General features: G+C 43.9%; 1 protein-coding gene across 2 annotated transcripts in view; it reads right to left on the reverse strand.

Moving 5' to 3' along the window:
- The window catches only part of LRRC8D (leucine rich repeat containing 8 VRAC subunit D), a 52,075-nt gene extending 36,221 nt beyond the window's left edge, over positions 1 to 15,854 (reverse strand). The window contains exons 1-2 of one of the 2 annotated variants that reach the window (XM_059478071.1): positions 15,623 to 15,854; positions 4,308 to 4,432 (exon numbers count right to left, since the gene is read on the reverse strand). The gene's annotated coding sequence lies outside the window, so the exon portion shown is untranslated. The remainder of the gene's footprint in view (positions 1 to 4,307; positions 4,433 to 15,622) is intronic. The other variant, XM_059478072.1, reaches the window with a different exon arrangement.
- Between the last annotated feature and the right edge of the window lie 1,561 nt (positions 15,855 to 17,415).

Genomic DNA, 17,415 nt, shown 5'->3' on the forward strand with positions numbered 1-17,415 from the left:
TGCAGAGAAGACTTTTCCATGTTTCCAGTAATACACTGAGCAAAACCCACTTCACGAAATGCAGTCAGATAAGCAGAGAGGGAGCTCATTGCTCAGCAACAAAGGCCAGATTTTATATATCCAATCACCAAAGGCAGTGGAATGTTTTAATTGAAATAATAAATAGAACTAGAGAAACATATTTATGTAAATTTTAAATTTTTCTAAAAGAGGCCCATAAAAAGCTGTGGACAGAGTAACACAATATAACAGCTAAACCACAGAAGCACTAAAATAATTGAGCAACAAAGAGCTGTTTGTTCATTTTTTCCTTGCAAATCTCTGTCTCTTCCCCCATCTTTACTATCTGAGATGCAAGGCAATAATGTCACCAACATCTAAAGGTAGTCCTCTTTACCATCATCTGCAAATACAGCACGACAAGTCTTGTTGGGTCCATGTAGACAAGGAAAACCTGGTGTTGAAGAGGTCAGCTTCTCCCCAGTCCAGTCTCTCCTGTGATTTCTCAATTGCTGGGAGTGTTTCATCTCTCCTGAAACCAAATCAGGTATGGACAAGGACAGGCAGACCTTACTGTTTGATGCTGCACCTCACTACACCAATTTAGTGCTCCAGTGTTCACTCAAGCTCTGAGAGAAGAAGAACTGTGATGCTGCTGCCTTCTTCAAAACAGCATCACCTACCAAAGACAACAGATAAAGCTTAAGGGAATGACATATTGAGAATCACTTCCATCTATCCAAAAGGCACCTCCTGAGATTCCAGTCAAGAACTGAGAGCAGGTAGGTATTTCAAAACAACATCATAATATGTCAAAACACACAGCTAAGAATACTGCAGCCCACTGAATTTGATACATATCCAGTACAAAGCAGATCTGTGAACACAAAACCATGCAACAAGACATTACTCCAGGGAAGGCTGAAAGAGAGCAGTGCTGCATTTTGACCCTGCTCAGATTTTTCCCTGCTATACAAGCTGGCCACAAGCCCTGCCAGGCCATCCCCTTCCTCCCCCGTGCTGTGTCGGTGCCACCGCCCGCAGCCAGGCTGGGTCAGGCTCCAGAAGGACAAGCTGGAAGCAACTCAGCTCACTGACCCATCACTGTGAGGACTGCTTTTTCCTATCAGTAATAGACAAGTCTCCTGTCTAGGCAAAGAAATACGAGAGCAAAACAGTGAAAAAAACACCAAAGTGGGGCTGTTCTCCAGATATTTTCCAGTTATTTTTCAGTTTCTGTCTCTAATGATAACATTGAAAATTCTGCTGGAAGGACAGGAAGAAAGAAAAGATAAACCAACATGAAACTTGTAACACTGGAGCGAGATATACAGCAGTTATTTTCATTGCAAAGAATTACTCAAAATGACATCTATATCTGTACTAAGGAAAACATTGCTTCTGCCTTGAGGTAGCCTTGGCAATAACACTAATGCAAGCAAAAACCAGTTCGCCATTTTGGAGGGAATTCCAATCAATTTAATTAATTAGTCAGTTAATAAGCTTCTAATTACTGCTTCTGGTATTGAAACACATGCAGAGGAAACAGCCCTTGCTCTCTAATGCCCTCTCCATACCTGCTCCTGGCAGTGGGGCAGCAGGACCTGCAGTCATTCTGGTTTCTAGTTGAAGGTCAGCATTGCTGCTTATTATGTGCGTATAGTAAACAAATAGCTTATACAGATAAGTTGTTCTTAAAACAAATCAAAAGCACATCAAGTGAAATGTGAGCTAAAATAAGCCAGCAGTGTTTCAGAATATCACTATTTTTTCCCCTGGCACTTCAGGATGCTGCAGTTGCAGAAATTCTTCTAAAACAATTCAAGACTTAAAGCTTATGCCGCCACAAAAAGGTTTCCAGACAGAAATGTTTTATAAATACACACACACTCCATCACAGTAACCAGACCAGAACACTTGCACAGCAAAGCCCCTAGCCACACTTTAACATTTTGTTCATTGAACTGTATCAGCCAATATTTTTTTTCTTGCTTCCCAACCATGCCAGTAAAAATCTTACCGCAAAAGTCCTTCTAGTGATTGCAAAATTTTTCTGCCTGCATAAACAGTTCCTTTCACAGGACATGGTATAAGCAGTACTAGCAAAAAAAATTCCTCTCATACCAGTAGAGGAATCTGAGAAGGAAGCAGTGAGACCAGGTAACCAAAGTGAGCAAGCAGGAAGGGTGAAAGCCAAGAAGAGCATTGCATCAGTCTAGCTTATGTGTACAGAAAAAGGCAGGAAGCAGTAACTGCCCTCACACCTCATTTGTGCCAGCAGAAACTAAACTGCAAAGTCACATCACTACTACAAGAAGTAACAGCACAAAAACACTGCATGCAGGTCAGACTGACCAACTTGACTGTGACAGACCCGGCATTTTGTTTTCTATTTAGATTTTTGTGTCATGTTTTGTGTAATTATAATCTTGAGAAACAAACATCACCTAGAAACCCAAGCATAAGCCATTCCATTTATGTCAAGTGGATACTAATCCTATTTTCCTGAAGAGTTCAAGTGTCAGTTGCGTTAACTGTTTCACTACTGGGAAGATACTTAGCAGTTTCTTTACTAAAACCTATCTCAGAACTCCAAGCCTCTTATGAGCAAATCCATCCACATATTCCTCATCCAGGAGTAAACAACATCTCTCCACTTTTCCTAATGAGCATCCTTATAATACAGACCCATCCTGGCTATGTGAAAAATACTCAATACTAAGAATAGAGAAGTGAGGGTTAGAAAACAATAAAAAAAAATTTAAGATCAATTCAGTACACTCTTAAAGACTTGCCTGTCTGTGTTTCCACTCAAACATAAATCTTCTCTGTATCCCCTCTGCTTATTTTTTTTTAAACCCCAGATCTGCTGCAGGTTATCCAGCCTGCCACATCACATCAACACAGAAACCAGTTAGGCTTGGCTGCAGAATTTAGGTCAGCTCGTCTGTGGAGTACATAAGGTCTTCCACACAGCCATGAATTTCCTAGTAATGCTTCAATAATCCCTCTTCATCCTGCTATGCAGCTATTTCACTAGGAACTGCTAGCTTTCCTCTAACTCCCCAACAAAGACTCTCCACAGGAGGGATGTTTGCAAGCAAATGAGCCGCTATCTCTTCCTTGGGAAGCAGGAAGCTGGTTGTTCAATCAAATAAATGCTGATTCTTATTTCCCAAGACAAAAAAAAAAAAAAGTGAAGTATTCACAATGGATGCTAGAAAAAGTCTCTATCTTTCAATCACACCAGGAAAGACATAATCAGAGCTGAAAACTACCTCTAGAACATTACGAATTATTTTCTTAACAGATTTTAAGCTACCCTCAACTGCTTCCACCTGGCTCAATTAATACAAAAATAACAAAAATGTGACTAATAAATTTAGACAGGCTAAGCTACAGAGGCTGGTATTTCTGGAGAGAAAGCATCACTTGAGGTGAAAAAACATTGTGCCTATTTATAGAATGCTCCCTCTAACAGTGAATTGCATGCCACTGCCATCTCAAGCATTGTACAAGCCCACCTAGCCCTGTTCATAAAGGATCTCTAATGGTACACAAAAATATGGAAAGTCTTTTCAAATCATGGTCCTCAGAGCAGGAGTTCCACATAAACTACAGTTACATAAGACAAAAACCCCAAATCAAATACAATAAATCAAAATCTTGAACTTCTCTGTCTTCACACTAGATGAACCTGACTAAATCTTCAAGTATGACAATATTAAAGATGTGAATGCAAGAATAAATACCAGTTTCCAGGAATGGTTATGGACATCTCAGCAAATAAAAACATAACAAGAAAAGTGAGAATTTGTTGTGTCTTAAAACCCATCAGTCTGCTACCTCTGTGCTCTGCAGTTCCTACATAATATACTGCTCATCAAAAGCTAGCACTGAAGTCTCCCTACTAGAACAAAGAATAAAGCTGAGGAAAAACCTTTCCTCAAGACATCAAACTGCTCTTCAACATCCAGACATTTGTGAAGAGTATTCCTAGCCCATTCTTCACAACTTACATGAAGCTTGAAAACGGTATTTGCAAACATGTACTGCACATTAGATGTGCAAATCAAATACCCCTGAAAATGTGTTGCATTTGTTTATGTTCACCTCAGCTCTGTCAGAGAACTCAGACACCCATAACACCCACCCCTGCCAGGCCCACAGATGTGGCTGCCTTTACTGGGCCTCCATTGAGCCACCCACGTTAACAAGAACTTCCAAAGAATGTAACTTTTTATAACTAATGATCATCCATAACTTAACTCTGCATGAAAGACCCCTTCCCACTCCTGGCTCAGTACCTGATCAGGCTGTGCTCCTCTGGCTTCAGCAGGGCTGAGCGCTGGCTCCTGAAGGCTCCAGCAGCAGGAATACCAAGCCACACTGATGATCACTTGCTCATTTTGACAAGCTCCACAGACTCCTCCTATATAAAAACAAACTCCTGTGAATCAAACTGGCCAAATAAAGTGGGCATGGTAGTGGGGGTCAGAGGAATGCCACTCTGCAACACAGAAGACAAAGGTTACTCATCCTTTTGCTGACTGTGCTTCATCTTTAGGGAAGACTGAGCACAAATTTGTTTTAATTTAGAGTAGAGGAACTACTCTAAATGAGTTGTCCTATTCTTGAAGAGCATAGATTTCAAATGAGCAATTTGTCATTTCCCACATATTTTCTTAAACATATTGGCTCATCCTAACTTAACCAAGAGCACTGTAGCTGCACAGTGCACGTGTTTTACACAAACACTTTGATGACACTTCAACTACTGCATTACAGCCCTATGCCAGGCAAGCAGACCACTTTAATGAGCTGCTTGAAAAAATCTCAGGAAAACACCTCTGTCCTCTGGGATGAATAAAATAGAGAAAAAGTGGGATTGTCTCCCTCCTTCTTCAGCCCAAAACTTCCACCAGCTAAGATCCAGCAGAGCTGCCTTCAGTCCCAGAGACCCAGAGGTTCCAGACCTATGCAGAGTACACAGACAGAAAGCAACGACTCAGCAAAAAGAACAGACTCCAGCAGGTAATTCATGAATATTTATTTTACTTTGCTGCTTATTAAGTATGCCTTGTTATAAATCAAGTATTTTACAGTAATTACCTCCAATCAACAAACACAGGGAAAGCTGCTCTATAAACCAGTGTTGCTGCATATGCAAAAGGAGTCCCTTAGCAACAGGCAGGATTCTACAGGACTCTCAGTGCACAGCCTGCCACTGCCCTGCGGTGTGCCCAGGGCATTCCCAGCACTGCCAACCACAGCACCCTGTGCCAGGCTGCCAACACCAGTGCAGCAGGTGCTCACTGCAAGCGTGGCAAGCCCCAGGTACACGGGCAGCCCTCCAGAGCAGAGGATGCTCCACAGGCAGGGACAAGCAGCTGCATCCCCTGCTCCAGCCCAGCAGTGCCTGCAGCAGGACTGTTCTGCTGTAGGGGTCTGCACCCAGCACTGAGAGCACTGCATTCACCCACTTGAGCTGCTCAAACCACTGCAGAAAAAAATGCAAACACATCCTCCGCCCCAAATCTCCCTTTAATTTTCTTCTGAGGCTTTTTCAGGGGTGGTACCCACTGGCACTCAGAAGCACACAGGAACGAGCCCTGTGTCAGGCTTTCCACTGAGATAATTTTAAAGGTCAGCAGGAACCTGCTGTTCCAGGTTTCTTCTTAGCAGTAGAGACCTAGGATAAGGAGATGGGGAAAACACTGTCAAATCCTCAAATAAAATATGCCTCATAGACTTTTCTTCTTGAAAGGGCTTGGAGTAGTCAACTGGTCTCAGGAGAAGCAAATCCTTTTATGCAGAACTGGAGTCTTCAGAGACTCTAGGTTTTTAAATAGATGGAGGAAAAAACCCGTGACTAGATACTTTCCAAGGGTCTAGAGCAAGCAGGCTTCAGAACAGACCTTTGGATCATACTTGAGGTCTAACAGAAAACGCTCACAGCCATGGGGCCATTCACCTTGGCTGCTTCTGTAACCCTTGTTTTTCAGGAGGTCAGGAAGCCATGTAAAAAGGGCCTGAACCGAGCTCACCATGCCCTCCAATCCCTCCTCAGCAGCGCTCCCAAAGGCAACCCACCACTTCTGAAAGCAGCAGGCAAAGGCAGCTCCCACCTTCCAAGTAGGACTGTGCTTTTTGAGAGTGTATCAGCATTTAGGGGGGCAGGAGAGGCTGAACAATAGCACCACCACACTTGGCAAGGCATGGGAAGAACAGGACAGCTTGTCTTCAAGAACTGAATCACAATCTGAAACACTGCTGAGGTCCATCACCACCACCCTCCCCTTCCCACAACAGGCTGAGCACACGGACTGGATCACACCTGAGGAAATGTAAAGGATAACAAATGACAAAACACAAATTTCTGGTTTAAAACAAACAAAAGAAAACAAAAACCCCCCAAAACCAATCTAAAAGCAGAAAAAGCAGAATTTCTTATATAAATCATAACAGTGCATAAGTAGATGTTTGGGCAATGCCAAGACCAGTGAAGGATTCTTCCCTGCAGTTCTTACCACAAAAATCCTCATGGATTTTGTTCCAAATCCCAATTGCCAAATTCTCACTTTATGCTACTTCCTTCACCTCCCTCTCCCACTTTTGAAGTGACAACCTCAATTTATTAAAACAAAGCAACATCTTTTTTACAGAAACATCTGCTTTGATACAAGAACACACACCCACTGGTACAGTCAGTATGTGGCACTGTGGCTACGAAGGAGATTAAATAAGGAGCACATGCACCACTTCTCTCTTAACGTCGTCCCCTCTGGCACTCATTCACTTCAATACTTTTCTTTCAGGGCCCTACAGCATAGGGAAAGACACCACATTTACATTGGGGTGTTGGCATCAGCCAGTGCCAATTTCATCTGAATCACAGCCAAGCACTTGGCACTTCAGGCATAACACATGCAACCTCCAAATGCCACGTCCTATATACAGTGGCTGCCTCCATTTGTACAGTCACTTGATCAAACATCTTTTCCATTAAGGAAAACAATACTTCTGATGCTTTTAACAGGGAAATAATCATTGTTAACAGACTGAAAAAAACCCTGAACAATTCACTTAGAACAAATCATTATGAATTCTGTAAAGAAATGAAAAGGAGGGAAGTCACAGTATTTTGGGGAAGAAGTAGATATTTTGGAATAAAAAACCCCAAACCCCAGCTAATTAAATAAGTAAGCAGTTCCAGTCATTAGAGGTTTAATTTCGGCACAGCTGAATAATTCTCAGTTCTACATATATCTCAAAGTACCCAGACAACAGCAGACATTTGACAATCTCTTCAGTTAAAATGCCATCTTCCTCCTTTGCTGCTGCCTAAGAAAAACAGCAAACCAGCACACAGGAGAAGTGTCATGCCATCAAGAGAAAAGAAAAATCCCCAGCAGAGATACCTCCTGTAGAAATACTGCCAAAAGTAGCATGTAACCTAACCAGATAAGTACCAGATTTTGTTGCTATCTCTGAGTAAGTTTTGCAATTAGCTGAAGCTCATTAGTGGCCACCCTGCTACTTAACATTCCTGCTCTCTCCACGGTATGTGCCTGGGAAAGGCATCTTGCCCACAGCAGAGGGTGGGCTGGAAGGCAGGACTTCCCCTTTCAACAGCAGTGCAAGCTCAAATTTGCTCCAGCTGGTCTTGAAACCACACTCCCCTTGGAAAGCACCTTAGGCACTGCTCCTGCTACATGGGAGCCTACAGGATCCCACTGCCACTCCCTGCAGAGCTCATTGTCCATTCTAGGCCCTGCTTTTCACATGACACCCAACACCCAGCTTAATTTGGGAGCTCCTTGTAATTCCTCCCTTCTCTTGGTGGCCACCCCCTCTTCTCCCATCCATGAGCCAGAGGCTGTGTGCAACTCCTCCCCACATCCTCTCTTGCGCTGCAGACAGCAGGAATAGAGCAAAGACATCAACAAACCAAACCTTGCTGGTGAAGCAGGCAAACCTCCTCACTGCTGCAGCTCACTCGTTGTTTCACACAGGCAGCAGAGAGGGAGCTGATGCTGCAAGCTCTGGCATCACACTCTTCAGCAGAGAGCAAACCAGAGCTAAGATTTTACAAGTTCAAACAGCAAAGGGGTAAATAATCAGACACTGACGAAGCCTCATCATGAACGAGATGACAGAAATCAGCAGCTGTGGGAGTGTGGAGGGCCACCTTCCTCTCTTCACGCACAGAAGGAACAGCAGAGAGGGGCACTCTGCGGCTCACACTGACCAGCTGCACACCCACTGCCTGTTTCCAGGCTGCCCTGGGCCACTGGGCACATGGACACACTGCAATCCTAAAATACAAATGAGGCACGTGCAAACCATTAGGCTTGTGCTAATTCAGCCCATGAGCTTTAGACACCCATTACATTTCATGCAATGAATTTTTTTCAAATACTTTGCTTCAAGCTAGCTCCAAACAGGGAAAACTTGGCCATTCCACTGTGAGCACAAAAGCCTTGTTTCTGGAATGAGGCACCCTCAAACAAACAGAATTCATACACTTTCCACTTGCAGGACAGCATATATAACCACACATTTTTTAATTTTATGTTCTATTTACTCACACTTCTCTCCATAGTTTTGTTATCTCCTTTTCTTTGTCTCAGTATTACTATTTTCTTTTGTATTTTTGCATGTTTCTCATGTTTTTATTTTCAGGCTTTACTATCTTTTTTCTCCTGTAACTCAGGCCTCAGTGGTTTCTTTCTTTAAAATCTGTTTGGGTTAAACTGATCAATGCTAAGAAAGACATTCTTAAACTCACCTTTCAATCTAAGCACATACGACATTAACTTTCAGTAAAAATAAACATAGGGTAAATACAAGTTTTAAACATTGGAAAAATATTCTTGTCCAAACCTGTGCATTTTTCACTTTTCTGAATGATTATCAGCACAATTTTGTTCCTCTCAGTCCACTTCTTTTTTTTTTTCCTACCTACTTTTCATTGGGACACCAACACTGGTTAAGCTCACAATTTCTGCAGCACCAACAAGCCTTTATGTATCTGCATTCCTTCACTTCCTTGTTTCCAGAGCCAATATATTTGTTGTCAGAAGGATAAAAAAGGAGTGGAGCAAAACCATCAAACCAGTTTTTCCTTCCTCTCTATTATCAAGGCCAACAAGGCAAAACTGTGAATAAATTTAGTATGGCTTATAAACCATCAAACATTACTTAACTCAAGTGCATGAAAAAATTCACTTCCCTTTTGTCAGTTCCTCGGCTAAACTAGGCAAGTTAGGCTTTGTTTCTTCATTTAATTAGTCAGAAAGTACATAAAAGTTTCTGTATGGCAGCCACTGAGAGGAGCCCTGTATGTGGACTCCTCAGTTTGTATTTGGAAGCACAGTCAGATTAACCGTGCAGTCTGGTGCTCCGTGCATCCTTGATGAAGGCAATTGCTAATGCATGTGGAAAGCCTGTGTAACCACAGTGGTGCCTGGAAACAAAGCAAGCCAGGGCACTACCTCTAACACTGCTCCCTCAAGTTTTAATGCACAGACTGTCAGGCCAAAGCAATTCCTATCCTCCCTTTCCATGATCTGTACACAAACCACCATTTACAAATATGCAATATGGACCTTTTTTCCCCCTTATTCATTGATATTTGCATTGGTTTAGTGGACAAATTTATACAGAACAACCCAAACTACATCAGCCTAACACCACGTTCCTCTGTGCAGGACTGCAAAGGCAACAAAATGTCTATTACATAACACTTCTGTATAAAATATTAATTCTCACAGAGGAAGCTCTTGAACCGAAAGGTTATTTTCAATGATTAACAAATCGGTGTTGTATAAGCTCGGTTATTTAATCAGTGTATTTGAGACAGACAACAAACCATACCTTTTACTGACAGAACATGAAAAAAATCTACTTTTTATGTGCACACATCAAATATATCCATCCCTAGCACACACAGATTCAGCAAGCCTGCACTGGGGTAATTGCAGCCATCTGCATTTTTTATACAAGTTCTCACAGCAGCTGAAAGCATGTAAGCTTCCTTTCCTTGCTATCCTGCAACAGATGAAAAACAGGTAAATATTCAGACATCATATTCATGTACACATCCTGTGCACTGGTTCTGTCCTTAAAGCTATAATCTCAGGTTGGAAAATCACTGCAGCAAGAGTAAAGTGCTTCAATTTTTTTTTCCACACAGCTTTTAACAGGCATGTTGGTATCCGTGCAATTGGCCAGACTTGAAAACATTATAGGTGTGGCAGCCCAGGCTTCTGTAGGACCCAAGGGCAATCAGGAATACCTTTTATAAAGAAACTATCTCAATGCTGACTTGCAAAGAATGAAGTTCAAGAGAGGGAAAAAAAGACAACCTGTATCTTGGCTGTGACTTTGTAGCCATTAGGTTGCACGAGGACAGGCAGGAGCCTGTCTCACTGCTTCATCAGGACTATGAAGAACCTTCATGTAAGGGGTTTTTTCCTTTCTCTGTGGATCTTTACATAATGAATGCAGGGAGGGGGCTCATCCTGAGCACCACTGTATCCAGCAGATAGTCTCATCATATTTACCCGCTCCATGTCAGTGTCACAGGTAAGAAGACATCTAAAACAGCAACAGACACTTTAGTCTGCTTTATCCATGGTCTAACCATGCAGGGAAATTCATCAGGAGATACAACTCAGAAAAATCCTGATCAAATGAATAGAGAGCTTTTGAAACTCCAGTTTGAGAACTGTGCATTTTTTTCCCAGAATTTATAAACACAGCAAACAGTTTGAAGAGATATCTGATAGGAAAAGGTAACAACAGCCTTTAATTATGTGTAGTGGCCATTCCTTAGGTCTGAGAAATCTTCCACTGCGATTCTCTGGTCTTCAAAGTAGATCATCATAAGACAGAACACCTGAGATGCCTAACTTTTGACAAAAGACCATATACAGAGGGTTTTTGGGTTTTTTTTAAACACTAACAAAGAGTAAGGCAAATCACAAGAATCAGATATTTCTTCTTTTACTGATCACACAATACAAAAAGCAAGACTATGATGAGTAAACACAAATGCTATCCTCACTCACTGCTGGATGCCACACGCTTTCAGCCTTGTTATTTCTTACTACTTCTTAATCAGAGTTACCTTTAACAAAGAAGGGCCTCCAAAAAGAAAAAATATCTGAGCAACAACCATCCTTCCTCCTCCCTAAGGGTGGCTGTATTTTACACCACGACTGCTTCTCAAGTCTTGAATGTCGCAATTACTTCGGTCTCAGAACAAATCACTTCTGAGGAAAGAGCTCAAGTGGAAAGAAGGAAAATTAGTTTTGAGGCTACATGAACAATACAGTTTTGTATCCTGATTTATACTTGAAGAGAGAGAGGAAAACTAAGGTATTTCTTTTAAAACAGTTATAACAAACGAGTCCTTGGTGCAGCCATACTCACTTCCCATACTACAGCCTGCCTCCAAGTGTTGGGCAAAAGTGGCATTTTGCTGGCTTGATTTCTAGAAAACAAGCTTTCTCCTTCCAAGGATATCTCCTTCAATATTCTGGCAGCTGCTACATGAATGTCTTTTAACTTCTCTTCCTATCCATTTCCTGAAGGGGGACAAGAACCTGTTCTCACTACCGCTGAAGAGAATAGAAAAACAAATGAAAGGAGTTTCAAGAGTTTAAATAAATTTGTGGTAAGAGAAAGATTGAAGCAGTGTCAGTTAAAATTAATGATGTTGAAATTAGTATTACTGACGGCATTAGGTGCCAACTTGACTTGTGACGCACTTTTCCTTTTCACATGCCAAAACCAAGATGATTCTCAAGAAGTTAAACACTAGAAATCCTGGCTTTGTTCTTTCCTAAATTTGTTTGTAATCTCTGAGGGGAGAAACTGTTTGGCAAGCAATTGGTACCTATTCTTTGTTATATGGTTAAAAGAAAATTGTACTCAATTTGCTCCAACCAAAAGGTCTTGAGCCAAACCCATCCCCAACACAAGCAGTCAAAAAATGTAGCTCAAAGTGTTCAAGGTTAGAAGCACAGGACAGCCTTTAAACACTAATTACAACTGCTTTCACAAAACATAATGCTGGTAACTGCTAGAGAACTGCATTTCACAAACACCTTTCTTCATATCTCAGTCTTGTGTGGACCCACAGCAGCTCATCATCACAGCCAAGAACAAAGCAGATAGATTCCAAGATCAAGCAGCACTAGCGTGACCCCAGAGAGCCTCATGCATGCATGTGGACTCATGAAACCATACATAGGTGGAAAATTAGTCATGGACACAAGTCTTTGCATGGTGAAGTCCACAGACTTTTCATTGCTTGTTTAAAAAACATGCTTAAAACGTCAGTTATGCAAAAGCACAGGCAAGTCTTTACCTAAATGTAAAGTTTCTGGGGAAAAATATTTCCATTTTTCTTAACACAGCAATAGGTTTTTCTTTTTAGGTTGGTTAGGATATAATCTCCCCAGCGCCAAGAGACAACAAATAAATAAATAAAACAGAAAGGAAAAAAAAACCACAAAAGGAGAACTGTACAGCCCTATTTCAATGCTAGCAAGAAATGGAAGAATTTAAGTAGCAGAAACTGAAATACCAAATTTTGTTCTTTCCACTTAATGTTACTGTGCTATTATATGTAACATCTAAGTATAAAAATTGCTAATTGTGTTTTATGATATTTAGGGACCTACAGCAACTTCGTGAATTGGAAGATAAAAACTGCTTTTTTGAAAGGAAATGAAAACCTTCGGAGTTCATTATTTTGTAAAATACTTACACTGGAACTCCCTTTTTTTTTAATCCAGTTGAGAAACTTGTTTACTGAGTTCCTTATATTCCCCCACTTGTGACTCAGGGTACTTCTCAGGAAATCAGCCTTCAGCAGCCCCACAGAGATGAAGTGCTGTAAGCCTCAGGACACTAACTCAGCGATCACAGTGCCCCTGCACCCAAGCTCCCCTCTGGCTCTGAGGGGTGCAGCAGAAGGCACAGGGAGAGGCTGGGCTGAGGTGCTGAGCCAGCACTCTGCCAACCCTCGGGAACGCAGCACAAGCAGGAGCTGACACAGCCACTGTGCCATCAGAGAACACGGAGAAGGTAAGAAACTCAGCTTGCCTATGGGGCCTGATTCAAAACCCACTCACTGCCACTGGCTTTAACACACTCTGAATGGGACCTCAATACACAGAAGAAATGGGAAAACCTAGAGAATTTAAAAGAACCAACTTCAACGCAGGAAACTTCCCTTATAAAATTGCACCAAGCCACAACATGCATAACTGCAAGTGATTTTGACCACAGGGATGGACGTACCCTTTTCTCCACTAGCCTTTATTCTCTTATCCTTTTGTCACTGGCAGGACTTATTGCAAGTCCAGCACAAACAGCATTAGCTTTTTTCCTCCCTATCCAGGCACATAGTCAAGAAAAGTGTCCATAAACAGGAGGCAGAGCTGTGGTATCTCTGTACCACCACTTATGTATTGCCACACAAGAGACTGAGGCAACAGGCACAAAGGGCTAAGAAAGAACTGGAGTATAAGAGCTACATTTCAGGTGTACAGCTATGTGTTAGTACAATGTTCACTAGTTAATCTTTCCAGGGCAAGCACCCAGGTGCTTTCACTCTCTCTGCATTGTTATTATAGAGGTTGGCTCCTATTAATAATTACCTTCCTCTGACAGCTGCACAAAGTCTTTCTTCATTGCTGGTACTGCTGGTTAGAATTCCTTTTCCAGATCTCAACACACTGGACAGATTACCATGCCCTCAAGGATGTCAAGACTGGTAGATATATCTGTTGTGCATACCTGGATCTTACAAAACAAATGACAGCTTAATGCTGCTTCCTTCCCTGCATAACATCACACAGCTGTTGTAAAGTTTTAATATTTTGTGTTGAAGTCATCACAATTACAAATAACAGAATCTATTTAGTATCCCCTGCTATTATGTGCAAGGAAACAGACAGAGCAAACAGACAAGCGTTTCTGACACTAAGCAAGGTACAGGCAAAGCACCAAGTGAGTTTACTATAAAGGCAATGCCTGCCTAGAATAGCCACAGAAGCATATTCCTAGGTCAGGACCTTATAAATCAGTTTCAACTAACAATAAAAGGTTTACAGGGCATTTGTAATGCACAAAGAATGAATAGGATCCTGGCTCCAAGTAAGGCTTGGTGAATTGATTTAAAGATGGCAATCAAGAGCAAATAACACAACACTAACCTTACCCTAAGTTTGAAGAAAGATGGTTTCCTTTGTCTCCAGGAAGAGGTGAGGGGAAAAAACAAAACAAAACACCACCACAAAAAACAAGAAACAAGTCAGAAATAAAAGAAAAAAAAAAAAAAAAAAAAACAAAACAGAGAAAGGGACTTAGCTACCCCATCTGGCATGAGAGTGCTTTTTTGATAGCTCAGAGCTGCGGGTTTAAAATCTCAGCCCTGTTCATGCAAATTTCTCCCATCCTAAAGCCCTCTCTCCCAAACAAGCAGGCATTGCCACTCCCCACCTTCAGTTTTACAGGCAGAAAACACTATCCTGTCCTATCACGGTGACAGACATAATGCTGAAAAAACACCAGATACTTCCCTGTAGTGTTAGGGGATTGTTTTAAAGCTGTAAGTGGCAAAGCTTACGAGCAGCAGGTACCCTAAAGAGCTCTCTGCACCAGCAGCAAAGTCAAGTAAAACATCACTTTCAGCACCACCATTACAGGAAGTACTGCTAAGACTTATCCACCAAACAACACCACCACCACTACCGTCCTCCATTTTCAAGTCTGAGTAACCGATCTCATGGCTCCTACACACTGGGAACATGCAGAGGAGAAAGTGCCACGGGCTGCAGGCGTGCTGGAAACGCAGAGCCTGAATCCCCCCAGTGACCGCAGACCAGCTCTCCTAAAGGATGCTGGGCAAGTCACAAGCCTTCTGCGCCTGAATTCGTATTTGTTTGAGAGCAGCAGCAGCACTTGTGACGGGGAGGGGAATGCAGGTTGCAATACAGGAGCTGCTGTGCCAAGCTCGGGGATCCTAAAGGAGCGGTAGTCGGTATTGCCACGTACTGGGGAGCCGGGGAAGGGAGGAGACGCGCCTCGAAAAAACAGAGATGGTTATCTGACAAGGGCTGGTTCTGCCCTGAAGATGTGCTTTACTGACTGGCTTGGGCCCCTTTAATCTGCGTGCGCTGGAACACGACGCACAGCTGACCCCATACAAAACCCGCACAGCTGGCGGCCCCCAGAGGGGCCGGATCCAACCCCACTGGCCTCAAAAGGGGCTCGCAGTTCCAGCCGCATTCCCCAGCACCACGCCGCACTCCCAGCCCCGCTCTCGCCGCTGGCCCCCCGCTCATGCGGGCCCATCCTGCGTGGATGCGCATCCCGCGGGAGAGCAGCGCGACGAGCGCAGCCGGCCCCGGGGTCCCGCCGAGGCACACCGGGCTGGCAGCAGCACCGGCGAACCGGCCCAGGCCGGTCTGCGCGCAGAAAAAGATAAAGAGGAGCGCGAGGGAAGGCGCGGGGAGGGGGTGCCGGTGAGGATGCCGCCCCCTCCCCGCGGCCCCTCCGCCGCCTGCCCGACCGCCTCCCGCCGGCCCCGCGCACGCCTCACCTCAGGGACGGCTCTGCGGGCTGCGGACCCCGAGAGCCGCCCGGCCGAGCCGAGCCGAGCCGTGCGTGCGGCGGGAGCGCAGAGCTTCTCGGCGGCGGTCAGTCCCACGGAGCTGCCATGCGGGCGGGCAGAGGCGGGGCGGGCTCGGCTCCTAGCAGCGTCCTGCAGCGCGCACCCGCATGGCTCGGCGTGCGGACAGCACCGGCTGCCGGCGGCGGCGGGGCCGGCGGGGCGGCGGCCAATGGCTCCCGCGGCGCCGCGCATGTGAGGGCCGGGCCGGGCCGGCCCCGCCCGCTCGCCCCCCGCGCAGCCGCCGCGCTCAGGTGCCGCGGGCCGGGACCACCGGGGCTGAGCGGGGGCGCTGGAAGTGTCCGCGGGGCGCGGCAAAGCCCGAGGGGTGTTCGCGGTGCGTAGGTAAATGGAACGTCGTGCGTGAGCCAAATAAAGCAGCGACAAGTTCACATTGCGTGGCTTCATTATTAAAATATTATCATGGGGAAGGAGGGAAGTTATTTCATTTGTCTGTCTTGAGCCGTTGAGGGAACCAAAAAGTCGAAGGCAGCTTTAGCTGGGGCGGGGGCTGCACCGCTGGGATCGCACGCACGGATTCTTCCACGGCGGCTCCAGAGGCTGAACACAGGACACCGAGGAAGAAGCCGAACTGACCCCGATCCTCACCCGAAATCCCCTAGAACATTTTTTTCCTCCTTTAACTGAAAAGCCACCGATATCCTTAAATATTTCTTAAACACTGAACTGACACGTGACCAGACATGCGGGTCTTTTTAACTAAATGTAATCTCTTGCCTTTGAAAGTATATTGGCCATGATGAAGAATGGAATTAAAAATAAAAACAAAAAAAACGAGCTTATCTTTTCCATATTTTATTTCCTCCCCATGTTTTCAAGGACTGGAGGAGATGGGAAGTGATTTTTGGTGCTTGTTCAGAATAGCTTTATGGCCCTTTAAAGATTGAGAATTTCCCCGTTACATTTTTAGATGCATTTTTAATCAGACCTTCTGGTCTAAATGACTGTATGACGTATCTAAGGTTACAAATGAAAGCACTTCTTAGCAACAATTCACTCTGAGACCAGGAAAAATCAGGCCAGCTTGTCCTGCTCTCAGCTGTTCAGCACTATTTTCATACCAGTTTTCATCTGGTGGGGAATTTTAGCAGAGCTCAGATTTAGTCTAATGAGCTAATGAGTCAATTATTTTAAGCTTTGATTTTTAATACCTTCATTTGGCCTTTTAGCTATTTTCTTCCCTGAGATCATCATCACTTGTGTTATTTTTGGCCAATATTTTAGACCTCACTGTTTTCTCAAGAAGGTGATTTTATTATCTATTTACTTATTTCTGCTCTGACCCAGTGGCCAAGGCACACAGGGTGTGTAATACTGGGACTCCACAGAGAGGGAGGGTTAATAGAGATAAAAGCAGTCCAATCTGGTAAACATCAAGGCAAGTGAAAACAGATAATAACAAGAGCTGCTGGCTGGGAAATCCTGACTCGAAGGCAGCTGGCAGAGAAATCCAAGCGGAAGAAAAAAGGATTTTTTCAGATGCCAGAGCTGGTCAGAGCTGGCTGAATCCACATTCACTTAGCAATCAAGATACTTTGCCAAGCTGAGGCACACCAGCAAAACAAACAAATGGCTCTGGGGACCTGAGAGAGAAGACACCTGGAACTGGGCAGATCCGGATCCAATTAAGATTCCCTTTCCGACGGGGCAAACAGGAGTGTGAAGACTCACCTCCTACAGAACATATGCTGAGTTGTTTGGTT

Source organism: Ammospiza nelsoni, chromosome 9 (genome assembly GCF_027579445.1).
Source record: "Ammospiza nelsoni isolate bAmmNel1 chromosome 9, bAmmNel1.pri, whole genome shotgun sequence".
In the NCBI taxonomy this organism is placed as follows: domain Eukaryota; kingdom Metazoa; phylum Chordata; class Aves; order Passeriformes; family Passerellidae; genus Ammospiza; species Ammospiza nelsoni.